Source organism: Rhinolophus ferrumequinum, chromosome 18, assembly GCF_004115265.2.
Source record: "Rhinolophus ferrumequinum isolate MPI-CBG mRhiFer1 chromosome 18, mRhiFer1_v1.p, whole genome shotgun sequence".
NCBI classification, from domain to species: Eukaryota; Metazoa; Chordata; class Mammalia; order Chiroptera; family Rhinolophidae; genus Rhinolophus; species Rhinolophus ferrumequinum.
The window spans coordinates 8,378,391-8,392,584 of NC_046301.1; positions in this window are offsets into that span (position 1 = coordinate 8,378,391).

Here is a 14,194-nt window from a genome sequence, read left to right on the forward strand (position 1 = left end):
GTATGTGTTTGGGTTATGTGCTCAAACATTTTAGATGACTAGATCATGGTATGTGCTCACTTACTAATTGCTGAAAGAAGACAAGAAGAAAAGAATGCGGAAAGGAAGGAGAGCCGAGAATGAATCAAAATCACTGGACCGTCAGTAGAGAATTCTACTAGTAACACTTACCTTTAATATCCTACTCTGATATCTAATTATGTCAATCTAGGAGGAAGACAGAGTTTATTAACTTTCTTTTACTCTATAGTGAAGAAGACAAATATTGGGAAACATTCATTTCTATAAGGAAACCCAGAAATATTGTCTAGAGATGTAAATGACATACCCAATCCTCAGGTCCCAAGAAAAAAACAGCCCCCCGACTTGCTCACTGCAGATACCACTGAAAAGGAAGAAAGAAATCATTATATAGACAATGAATCTGATTCATCACTGAACTCTTGCAAATCTTTTTGAAAACAAAAAATGGAATGAAAAAATGTCGCCAGCAGAATTATTATTAATTATGATGAAAAATATATAACCATGTATGTTATTCCTAAAAGGACCCATCCTCCCCAGTAGCCATTGATACTTAGAGTCTCAAGGAACTTCAAGGAGACCGAGAATTGGGAGATTTTTATGGACCACATAGTTCTCACCATCTCTGGGGACAGGGGAAATGTGCCAGCTCAAGCCTGACTTGGAAGAGAAAACGTTTCCCAACATTATGTTTATGAAAGTTGGTCTAATATCATAATACTGTCTCCATTCTCCCAATGCTATCCTCTCCTGCCATATGAAAACCTCCAGTGAGAAAAAATTGTGTCTATCTTATCCTTATCTCCTTCCCTATCATCCTATGGTATATAACTAAATACTTAGAGAATCTCATGTTAAGTAAAGGTTTCAATGGACCATTAAATAGCATAGAGAAGAAAATGTGAGAAAAGCAGATATATTGTAAAACAATTAGTGAAGGAAAAGAAGAAACAAAAAATAATCCTCGCCATGCCATTCACATCTTCTCTCTTCAGGGGACAGTGTCATATTTCCGCTTCAATCACAAAGGGGCCGGGGTTGGGGGTGTTGAATGTTTTCTTCCTGATCTTTCACAGCCATTCCAAATCAGTTGAAAATATTTGAAGCTTTTCAAGATTTGTGTTAAATTTCTGCAAGATCTTATAGTTTAGAATTCCTTATGTAAAGCAATAAAAATTGCTTTACATAAAAATTAAAAGATCCTTCTCCAAGGTCCTAATTCAGCTGGACAACTGACTTCCTGTAAAGCCTTGAAAATATGTTTGAACCTTTCCAGGTCAAGGCCATGGCTTTCTCATTGTAAAATAGAACTAAATTACCTTCCTATACTTTCCTCATAAATTGTTCTGAAGTCCACAAAAACACTGGGGAGTTTTGAAACATTTTGTTAATTTTTTTTCCTCCAAAGATAAAAAGGGATCATCCCTCCAATAAGGGAAAAACATGAAATCTACAGGATTAAGTCATCTCAGATGCTTAAATGTACAGCATTCTTGAAAAGGAACCTCAAACCTTCAGCCCTGGATAACCTCTCACAATTGAGCCACTGTTTTAATATGTTCTTATAATGCCAAGGTTTTAGGAAAGAGGGTAAAAATACCTTCTTTGGGCAATTTGTGTGCAAATGAAACAGCTTATTAAAGATTCCCTCAATGAGAATGTGTAAACACTGGTCTTGGCCACAAAGAAACAATTTCCTGGGGCAAACTTCATGGTCTGATTTCCCAGAAATACCCTGGAAACTGAGCAGAAGGAAACGCCTTACACTGCTTTGTCTGTAGCCACAAAATATACACAGAGGGTCCCACCCAGCCCGAATTTAACCCTGTGCCCCCCAAAAAGAACAAAAATAAGAACAAAAGTCCCATCATGAGGGGCCACTGTACATGTAAATATAGTAACCTCACTACCTGTACATGAAGGCCAATATAATTATGGTCCAAGGAACTGATTTTCTTCAGAGTGGAAATGTGAACAGGTGCTCTGTGATAATGTTTTCTAGGCAAGAAACCATTCAAGGTTACTTCCACTCCCCTCAGCCCTACTTAGTTTAAATCCATCCTAGGGAGGGTGATAAGATAGTTACTTTCTAATATACTCAATTCAGAGTATTTAATGGACCTAAGTGAACATTTACAAGACTACATCAATCAAATATTAATTTGAAAAAATCTTATTACTGTAATTATGGATCTAACATAAGAAGGATTAGAACAAATCAATCAGACAAGGAAGAATCTATTCGTGTATGGTTAACTATAAGTTTACTACCAGGTAGTAAACTTATAGTTAACCATACACGAATAGATGTCTGAAATCAGGCGTATACTGTCTTTCTATCCTACTCCTATCCATCGAACCAGCTTACTGACAAGATCAGCTGCTTCTATTAGCAGATTGGAAACTACAAGGTATAGCGTCAGCATCGATTTCTTCCTCTCCTGTCCTTATTCTCAACTGATCAACATTCTTTTGAAATATGTCTTGGAAATGCCTCTCCATCTGCCACTACCATGACCCAGTCCTTTGGTATTTTGCTCTGGTTGCTTCTATCACTGGGTCTCATCACTGGTTGCACTTTAGAATTACCTCAAAATTATGAAAAATACCCCAAGTCTTTTACACAAATATCCCTGTAGAGTAAGTTCTTGTTGCCTCCCTGCTTCACTCAAAAGAATATTTAATGTAGAAGCATATGGAATCTATTTTTAAATGGGAGTACTTCATAGTAATATTTGTATTCATATATTCAAAGGACACACAAGTGTTTCTGCCCCTCATTGTAAAATGCCTGTGCCATTTATCTTGTAGTGAAATTTTTCTTCACCCAAAATTACCCACAGGTTATAAATTGCTATAACTGAGTTAGGGATAATTTATTGGTATTGTAGGTTGTAAATGGAAGAGCACAGGACTAAGAAATTCGAATTTCCGGTTCTTGGTTAAGTCATTCTGCTGAGCTTCAGTTTTCATTTTAAAGGGGTGGGGGAAGGAAATAATAATACTGTCCCTGCACACCTCATAGAATTAATATCAAGATTAAATGAGATGATATATATGAAAAAGTATGAACAACTACAGATCCCAAATGACCTCATCTTGAGTATGTCCCTTTTATTTCTAAATGGACCATAAACCTTTAGATTAACTCAGTTTGTTATAGGCAAATGTTACAAATTAAGCAATAATCTACAAAGTAGAAAAGCATTTTCCAATGAAGTTGTTGTCTCTGTAATCACTTCCGCTCGCTGTATACCAGCAGCAGCCTTCTCTATTTAAAGAAAATGTAAGTCAAGGTACAGGAAACCCCTCTCAGGCTGTCAGCACTTTCCTCTTCATCCGTAATCACTCCCCACTGTCCTTGGCAAACCCTCCCTAAATATGCAAATGATTCCCACTCCTCAATTTCAAAGACAAGAAAAAGTAGACTAACCAACAGGTAAACTGCCAAGCCTGTCTTGCTTCCACATTGGTTCATCAGACCTGGTCAGCCTCTGAACTCCCCTCTAAAGTGGGCCGGGGTAAAACACAGGAGGAGCTGCTGCCGAGGGTGAGGGCACCTCTTACGTGCTGAAGGTGCCTCCCCATAGGTTTGCATGTGATAAACACGAGTGTGTGCAAATGCAAATTAACACAAGGGGATTGAGTGAGTGCAAGGGGAAAGCAGGGGGCCAAGAGGAGTTTCAGTCCAAAGCCCCACAGCAGACATTCAGACAGATTTAAACTGCCTCCGATCCTACGTCCCCACTTGAAGACTAATCTAGGCTATCTCCTGATTCAGGAGCTATAAGAATAATTCAAGAAACTTGAAGGGATTTCTAATCTTATCTCAATATACCAGGTAAATCCTAGTTCAGTTCAGATCCCATGGAACCTTATCCAAAAAAATTAAATAAAAAAAGAAAAAAACCTGTCTCATAAAATAGGATCTATTTATGTCAGACCTCCTTATCTCAGATATTTGGAAGCATTGGCCAGTTTTAACAACATGCCAATACATTATTCTGAATACAAATTTAGAGGAGTCTTCCATTAAACTATATTTCAATATGATGTTCATTATTTTCTTATTCAGTTGATTATTTATTAAGACATTATTTATTGATTATGTTAAAGGTAGTGCTAAATTTTCAATTGGAAAAAATATTTTTCTATCAAAAGTTTACAATATAGTATTATGTTTCTCAACCATTTGGAGTAATTGAATCTTTTGAAAATGAAAGATATTGCTACTCTCAGCAGAAATACACAAATATATGTAAAATTTTCATCAATTTCAATGACTGAAGACTACCTGATGCTTACTAAGATCCGTTACTTCTGAAGGAAAAATAGGAATGAACATAATACAACGTAGCATACTATTAAAGGAATAAGATCTGCTATAAGGGCTTTATTTAGATGTAAAATGCTCAGGTAAGGATTCACACTGGAGGACACGTTGGGACTTGTTCTTGAAGGATGAGTAGGACTTTGCCAGACAGAGGTGTGGATGGACAGACAACATTTAAGCATACAGGAATGGCACGAGCAAAAGTAGGGGACCATATAAATGTATGACAAGTCGGCACATCCAAACAAGAAAAAAATTGAAGTCCCACGAGAAAGTTTAGATTTCATTCTATAAATAATATCAAGTCATTAATGTTTTTTTAAGCAGGAGAGGAAGATGATCAGAATGGAAGATTATCCTGGTGACACTAAAGGATGAATTTCTGTAGATGAAGATTGAAAATAGAGAGATTATTGCAGTGGTCCAAGCAAGAAGTAATGAGTCAGTGGCAGTAAGGTCTATATAACACCACTTCAGAGGTAGAACCAGGTAAAGTTGGCCATTGATTAAAATGTGGACAGTACAAGAGAAGGAGGAAACAGAAAATGAAGCACATTTGGAGTGGAAGACCAGTTTATTTAGGGTAGATTGACTTTGAGCTATTAGTTATTCCTGAAAATAAAAGGTTTTTCTTATGAATCTATTCATCAGAATACTAATAGTAATTATAACCAAAATATTAAAAGAAAACAGACTAAAACAAATTCTTGAGACTCTATCAGGAAATTGTTCAACCCTCCAAGAGAATTTTCAACCCTTATTCAAACAGGGAGGAATTCAGTGATTCGCTTGCAACTCATATCACATTTCCAAGCCCCAGACTCTTTATTTTCAGACTTTGCAACATGAAGAGACTAACCTGCAGTGTATAAAATCAGAAAGTGAGCCAAAACTCAGCAATCAGCAGAAATAAGCAATATTGCCAACCTCAGCAAAAACACTGATTACTTCCAAGGGGGAAGAATCTCATCAAAAGAGTTTGGGCAACAATTACTGGTCAACAGCAGGCAGCAGAACTTTTATTAGAAACCAGCCTTCTGCTCAGACTTAGCCCTCCCATAATAGGTAGAGAGCTAAATGGGACCCAAGATCATCTAAGCAACTTTCGTTGAGTAAGTAAAAAGCCTAAGAAGTCACTTGGGTCATAAACGACAGAACTGGAACTAGAACTTTTGTCTCCTGACTCCCATTTCAGGTGTGCTTTCCTCAGCCCCATATTTTAAATGTTTCATTGAGTCGTGAAGTAATCCAGGGGACTCGCAGTTAACCTAAGTCCCACAGAGCAGGCCTCGGGAGAATGTGGACTGCCATACTGATGGATTATTGGGGTTGCTTCCAGCTGTTTAGACAGAACTTCTCAAACATCTGGCTGGGGTAAGGAATGAGTGACTACATACATGTGTGCTCGTGAGGAAAGGTTAGAAAAGGGAAACAGCGTCTTCATAGGTGCCCTCCACCCTCCCTTTCTGCATTTTTTTTTTAAATTCTCCTAGCTGCCCAGTGGCCACTAAAGAGATCTGCTATCAAAGGACATCATGTGCTCTGCCCTCCAGCCTGCCCTTCTCTCTCCCTGAGCCGTATGCCCCCAAATTATCTATCCCTATTCCTTCCTTGAGGGAATGCTAGTGCTTAAACATCACTACTCTATGGAACAAGGAAGCAATGAAATGAAAATGGTGTTGGAACTTCAGCGTTTGGGAAGCTACAGTGAAAGGGTCCCTTCAGTACACTGTTACAGAAACCAAATCCTTTATCACAAATGGCTGGATAATCAGACTGTCTGCGATCAGGACCCAGAAATCTGATCAGCCAACTCCCAGGGGATTCTAATGCTTAGCAAGGTTAGAAAAAGTCCGTAGAAATGGGTATGCAAATTGTTTTCCCTGAGATTACGCTGTGGGTGTTCCATTTCAAAAGCTCATTTCAGACTCTTAAACAGGGAAAGGGCAACAAAAACTGCTGGAGACTGTCTATGACTGGAAGTGCTGAAACTAGATGGGTTGGGAGATTTCATCCAGCACCATGTTTCTCCTGAGGAAGAACACTTTGGGCATCGCAGACACTTCCCAATATTGCACTGTCATTGAAAGGAAGACTGAGTGTACTTATTTCTCCTCTTTTTCTTTAAATCACAGATAAAAAGATTCTAAGAAAGATACCAATTTCAACTTAATTCCTGAAGGAGAAAAAAGAAACTAAATGTAAACAAAACTTGATAACCAATTTACCCTCCATATGTTAAATCATTAACTTATTCTCTGCTTAGGTGCCAAACAAAGATTTATGTGCCCAAAAATATTCAACACACTCGACGCTTTAGGTAAGAAAAAACAACAGGCCTCCAATCTGTGAGACTCTGCTTCGTGGCTATTTATAAATGGTGTAGAATAACAAATCATTTGGACACGTTTGAGAGGGGAAAAGGCATGAATAATTACGGTCATTATATTTCATGTGTCAGTCTACTATCTCAGCATTTATAGAGCCCACAGGAGGAATTTTTTGATATTCCTTTTCAGTTAAAACCAGCTGGTAAAATTTATAGCTTTTCTGGTTCACAGAAAACTATAGTCTTTGTACAAAAAGGGTGTTGGGCTTCTAGTAAGTGGAGAATAAATGATATTACCAAGCAACATTACTTTTCAACTTATTTTATACTGGCTCTATGTCACAGTCTAACTTCAATGTTTCTCTAGAACCTTCTAAAATTGCACAAAAAGAAATCATTTTAGAAAATTAGATCTGTCTTATAGAATGAATAACTCAAGGGAGGAACAGCTTTCTTCATTAGATAAAGTTTCTTTTAGATAAAGTCAGGTTGTACATGCACACAAGTGCTCCTTAACAAAACATTACACTTATTAGCTGATGTAAAACTTATTCAGCAAGATCTGTTATATCTTACTCTACACCAATACTAAATATCATCTATTATATGGAATATTTTTTCCATACAGTAACAGCAGAAAAACATGGAGAAAATCGGGCTAATTTGGATTATTTATCAAGTGACACACTCAGGAGATCATACAATACATTTCAGGATATTTGGGGTGTACTGACAATATACTTATCATGTCAGGATGAAGATTCTTACAGCATGAAAGTTTGCAGCATGAAGGAAGAGTCTGCTGGACTGGCAACGCTGTTTCTTAATCTGACTGGTTAGTTTGTGAAACTCAGTGAACTATATACCTCTGTACACTTTTCTATGCATTTGTTAAATTCACAGTTTAAAAAAAATTTTTTTAAGGGGGTATATCCCAACCATTTATTAATCTCTGTTTCCTCCCGAGAACACATTAAAATTACATTGAAAGGATCTTGTTTTAACTTACAGACCCACAAAACAAAAAGAACAGAAGAGAATAAAATAGAAATGAGAGATGTCAAGAACCATAAAAAGGTTCAAGAGTTGGGTCTACCAGGTAACCCTGAAGGGTACTGGTGGGACTGAAAATGGAAAGATTGCTTATCACTCTGTATGAGAAGCAGTTAAGCCCATAGATGCCCTCCATCACCCCAGCAAAAGACTTAATAAGGTGAACCTTAGACACTTTGGACAAGGAGTCATCAGGCACAGCTGAGGGCAGCAATGCCATACCGAGGGAAATTTTAGGGTCTCTAAACGGTGGGACCTTTTAGCAAGACCCTGCCCTTCCTCTGTTTCTAGACTTGACTCTTGGAATGCTAGCAGTGAGCCTTATAACCTCTAAGTAAGAAGGGAAAGGACTCCTACCTGGGAAAACTGAGCATGGACAAAGAAAAAACTCTACAGATTCAGAGTTAAGTGTGAACAATGAAGCAGCCCTCTCCCTACCCAAATAGCCTACAGAGAAGCGCGCCAATCAACACGCCCGGAAGGTGTGTAGGCACAAAACTTTCAGTCAACTCTTTATCCTTCATTCTTAACTATGAACAGGCAAAACTTATCAGATACCTGAAGAAAAATCTTTGACATGGATGATAGTGACAACAATAAATAAAAAGAAAAATGAAGATCAAAGGAAATAGAGTCAATACAAAGAACACAATAAAACTTTTAAACATTTAAATTAATACCCTCAAAGGCATAAGAGGAAGAGAAGATATTCAATTCATAAAACATAAATAGGATGTAATAAAAAAAGAAACATTGAAAGAGAAAAAAAGCTCCTAAAAATTTTAAATGATGATTGCAGAAATTAAATATGAATTTCTAGATTTAAAAACTGCTAAGTAATGGGGATCAGTGAAAACTGTTATGACACCAAGGATAAAGGAAAGATCCTAAAAGCCTCCGAAGAGAAAACAGATTACAGACAAAAAGAATGGGATTTAGAATGTTTTCAGACTTTTCAATAGCAATTTTGGACTCTGGAGAAAATGGCACAGTACCTTAAAATTCTGAGGGAAATTCATTTCCAACCTAGAATTCTGTAATAATCTAAATTTGAAATCAAGTTGAAGCATAGAACAAAAGTAGTTTCAGTCCTACAAGTTCTCAAAAATTTTTCTCCCATGTATCTATTCTCAGAAAGCTACTGAAAGATATGTTCCAGCAAAACTAGGGAACCAAGAAAAAGGAAGATAAAAGGTCCACAAAACACAGAAGAATAAAGAAGTAAATTTGTAGAATATTAGTTAACAAATTCTAGAATAACCACATAGAAAACAAAGACAGCAACTAGTCTGCATTGAAACAGGAGGAAGGAAAGCTTCAGAAAGAATGTCCTTAAGAAAATTATATTAAACTGACAGATTACCTGATGTGTCTGAACACTGGAGAGGAAATCCAAATTTGTGACATGAAATTTAAGGATACAAAGAAAACTACAGAAACCAAAAAGAAGGAAGAGAAAAGGTCCCAGAGAAAGGAAAAATTACACAAGGGAACTTGGGCTTCTAACTAAGATGAATTAACAGAGACTGGACCTGAAACAAACAACCAAAAACAGTCATATGAAACAATGGTTTTCAAGACACTGGCCATAGGGCAACAAAAGACAATGATCTCTGAGAGACTGCTCCACCCAATAACATAATACATATTCTTTTCAAGTGCACACAAAACACACCAAGTGATAGATTCTATCATATAAAATCCTTGAAAATGCAAGAAGCTAATCTGTGTAACAAAAAGCGTATCAGTGGTTGCCCATCAGGGGATAGGCAGTATGACAAGGTTATAAAGGGACATAAGGCAACCTTTGAGGGTGATGAGTATGTTCATGATCTCGATTATGGTGATGGTTTCATTGGTGCAAACACATGTCAAATCTTATCAAATTTTCCACTTCAAATGTGCATCTAACCATGTTGTGTATTATACCTCAGTAAAACTCTTGTTAAGAGCTAGAAATCAAATACAATGTAATCATAGATATGAATAACATTTACCTAATCATAATAAAACAAACACTGAGTATTAGTTTAATCAAAATCATGACATACGTTTTCAAGAGGCTGGAAGCTGGGTTATTTAATTTGCATTTTTCTGATTTCCTGAAAGGTTTTGCGTCTCTTCACATACTCATTGGTCACTGGGGATTTTCCTTCTGTGAATACCTGATTCATGCACTCTGAACATTTTGATTGGTTTCCCTGTGTTATCTTTGCAGACTTGCAGAAGTTCCTTATATATTCTAGATATTAATCCTTTTTTGGTTACAAATGCTGCAAATGTTACTTTCAGGGTGTTCCTGTCATTTAACTTTGTCTAACTCCTTCCCTTTCGTGACAGGTCACCTAAATTTCCCTATCCAAAACACTGGGCAGTTCACAACTTCAACTGACTTTATGTGTCAGCTGTTTCCACCTTATCACTCACCGCTATCCTGAAATTTAATACCTGAATAAACTATAAAATATCTTAAATGGCCATATGATTTATGATGTAGAGTTTATACAAATCAGTGAGTTTGCCTGGAGAAAACGTTTGCCCCAGCCAGAGAAATTTATACATAAGTTGAGAAAATAGCAGGCTATATAAAGTGGTGATAAGAGAAACAATGTGTTTTGTTAAATTTAGTCCACCCCTCAAAAAAACTTTCCCTCATCCATTTGTTGATGAAGCAGTAAAGTACAGTGATAAATGTTTCAGATGCTGGACATGATTTCAAATCCCAGAGCCTCCATTTTTAATGTAATATGGAGTTGCTAATATCTACCTTGCAGGACCAGTTTGAGGATGAATTATAATAGCGTATTTAAGTACCAGGACCATAGTTAGCACCCAGTCAACGGTAGTAAAGCTTATTATTTAGACTTTCCTTCCCTGGACCATTCTCTCTTTCAACATTGCAAAAACCCTTTTACTTATCATTTAAAGCTAACTTCAAAAGACATCTCTTCCATAAAAATCATCCCACAAATCATCCCCAAGTCGACTCTAACACACTATTGCTTACACCCCATTTCACCCCCAAAATATTAATCACTCTTTTCTGTGGTCTCAAGCACATTATTCATTTGACTTATACATATCTGAGAATACTGTGATGAGCTCAATACGTGAATATTTCCCAGAATAAAATGTGAATTCCCTAAAGTCAGTATGAATTACCAAGGTCATCCATTTTTAACACAACGAAGGGTTTTCTTCTTAAATATAGCTAGCAAGTAGGTAAGACGTTATATAGATACAAATGATAAAGGAATTAGTCAAAGAGTGAGTAAATATTTTGACCTATCATAAAGAAAACTATCTTTTAAAATTCACAGAAGAAGAATGTAGAAGGAAGAGGAGGAAAAGGCAAAGTGAAGGAAGAGGAGGGAAGAAGAGGAGAGAGATGGGGGTAGAAAAAAAGTGGTGAAGAGGAAGCCTATGGAAGATCTGGAATATCACAATGTCTTGCAATATCAGCCCTTTGCAAAGAAGTTCAAATCTACACATCGTATGAATATCACCAGTGGTTTATTTAAATTGCTATATGTACATCAATATGCATCTATCAGTGATTAAAGGAAAAGCGTCAGTCACTTTTTATTTTTAATTTTAGGTAAAAGAAAGTTATCATTAGTTTTCTCCACAAGTCATTGTGAAAGCGCACATGGTGAGAAACTTTACCAATGTATGGAAACTTTCACTTCTTGGTGAAAATTAAGTGCTTAATTAAAATGATCTTTTATGGGCCCCCTGTCTGCAACACTCATCTTTCTGAAAAGGTGAGTTTTGCAACACCCATAGTGTGAAAGTCAAATTACCCAGTCTGAAAATATTTCCATTCTGTTTTAATGATGATTAAATAAAGAAAGGAACATATGTATGATTCCACACTTAAGAAAAATATGGTTTAATCTTTAAGCAGGTTTTTGTATTTAATTTTTTTTTACTTCTGAAGTAAAATAACACATTACATTTATTTAATATGCATATATCTGAATAATGTTTATCCTACTCTCTGGTGGTACAATTACTTTTAAAATTAAAAATTAAAATTAAAAAAAAAAAAAACTACTCCAAATCGGAGCTGCTTAAAACATTTCATTATTTCCCATGGCTCTGGCTTGGGGCCTCTTGTGTATTGCATGTATTATATGATGCCTTAGAACTCTATGAGGTCTTACAAAGAATATTCTAGCCCTATCTATCGCTTAGATATTTGTCCCAAAGGCGTCTTTTTTTTTAATTTAAGAACAATTTACTATCCGAAAAGGCTGCTCTGAATCCTTTTGCATTTTCCATGAATCTCATTCAAAACTGAATAATTTATTCATTAGTTCATCACTCTCCTCTTTCATTTTATTATGGGCAGCAAGAAGAAGCCAGATCACTGAGTTCATAACACACAGTCTGTGTTCCACATTCACACAGACAAGAATTTTGCTAAACTTTCTGTCACTACATACCTAACGAGGGCCCCCTTTTCTCCAACTTCTAAGTTTTCCTCACTTTGCTCTAAGTCCACACAGATTGGGCTTGAGGCCCTTTGGGTCTCTGCTAACACTCTCCTCGAGTTCCTTCCAGCTTTCACTAACATTCGCCCTAGGTGTTTCAGGATTTCACCGACAGTCTCTTCCTAAAGGATTCTGCCCAGTCCAAAATCCAATGCCACATTAGGTTTTTGTTATTTCAGCACTCCATTTCTGCATCAAATTCTGCTCCAATTATCCAGTGCTACATGAGAAATCACCCCAATATGTAGTTTCTTAAAACAGCAACAGTCATTTTGTTATCTTTCTTGATTTCTGCAGGTGGAGAATTCAGACAGGGTTCAGCTTATGGTTCTGGCTCAGAGTCACACAGTAGCTGGGCTGGAACAGTGGGAGCTGGAGCAGCTGGATGGCTGACACTCTCTCTTCCCCTGCAGAGTCAGTGCTTCTCTATGCGACTGCTCCATGGGGGCTGATTTGGGCTTCCTTACAGCACAACTGTATCAGGGGAGTTGGTCAGCTACCATGGTCTGACTTCCTCCACAGCAGTCATCCGAAGAGAACCAAATAGATGCTGTAGGTCTCCTCTTAGCTACTATAAGTCATGCAAAGTGACCTCAACTGCATTCTGTTTGTAAAGCAATTACAATCTCACCCAAATTCAAGGCAAGGGAGAGAACTGGACTCCATCTCTTGCTAGATGAGTAGCAAGGTTCTAAAAGTACATGTGGCAGGGGAGTTATTTTGTAACCATTTTTCAAAAATGCAATCTGCTGCATAATAATACTTTTAGACTTTGTTCTGTATGGTTTCTTCCTCTAGCTAGGTTTAAGCAAGAAATAAAACAAACCATCAGCCATTGCAACAGGATCCCAGGTGTGGCTGGACAAAAGGGACGTCATTCAACACTAGGTAACCCTGTGTTTTTTATTATGAATTCAAAATTGTGGATCCATAATTCTGATTGCTATATGAAACTAGGTTTTCAGTGTATACTTTAAAAGGAATCTGTTTCTTTTTCCTTGAAAATGTCTGTTTCTAAATGCAATTGTTTTGTTATTCTTTTTCTGTGAAATGCTAGAATATATTGCTATTGCACACCTTAATTTCTTTATAATAAATGGTGTAAAGTACCAAACATTTCTTCACTCATTTTTCATCCATGTAGCAACGTATCTAAAGATTTCTTCTAAATAACATTATCAATATACCAAATAACAGCAATAGTCATATTTGGTTGGTGAGGTCAAAAGTCACTTTTATTTTTTATTAAACATTTTATATTGACCAAATATTCTAATGAAAATTATTATTTTTATGATTAGAAAATAATCAGAACTCTTTTCAATTTAATGTTAGCCCCTTGCATGGTATTTTAACATGCTGGAAACAAGAATGATTATCTTCTCAGTGATTCCAACACCTCCAAATGTTAGTATGTATTGCTGTAAGCACATAATTAAGGGAAAGACAACTATCTGAAAACAAAATTGAATAAGTAGTTTAATACATCTAATGCCATATATACACAGGTACATAATTCACTCCTGCTTTATGGAGGTATTAATAAAATGATATTGTATCCCCTAGAAAGAGGGTCCCATCCATCATACAAAGTGTGATTTGTGCTTCCAAGGCAGTATGGGGAAGCAGGCCTTCATAACCCACTCCAACTATCCATCCACACAGTGCCCTGTCTGCCTTTACAACTGAGGAACAGACATGATCAAACAATGTGAATATCTGTCTCTGTCTCAGAGTAAAGTGATCTTTCTGGAATTGAACATACTCTGGAATTTTTGGACAGTCTAATTCCAGTTGTTGTGTTTCAGATGTATCTTTATATGTCTTCATTTTCGTTGAGAAAATAGGTCCCATACCTATCAGTCTTCCATGCTAATATCTGTAGCAAGTCCTATGCCAGCCCTCCAACATCAGTCCATGTGAAATTACAACTTGGCAGCCTTGAAATGGAAAGAACAT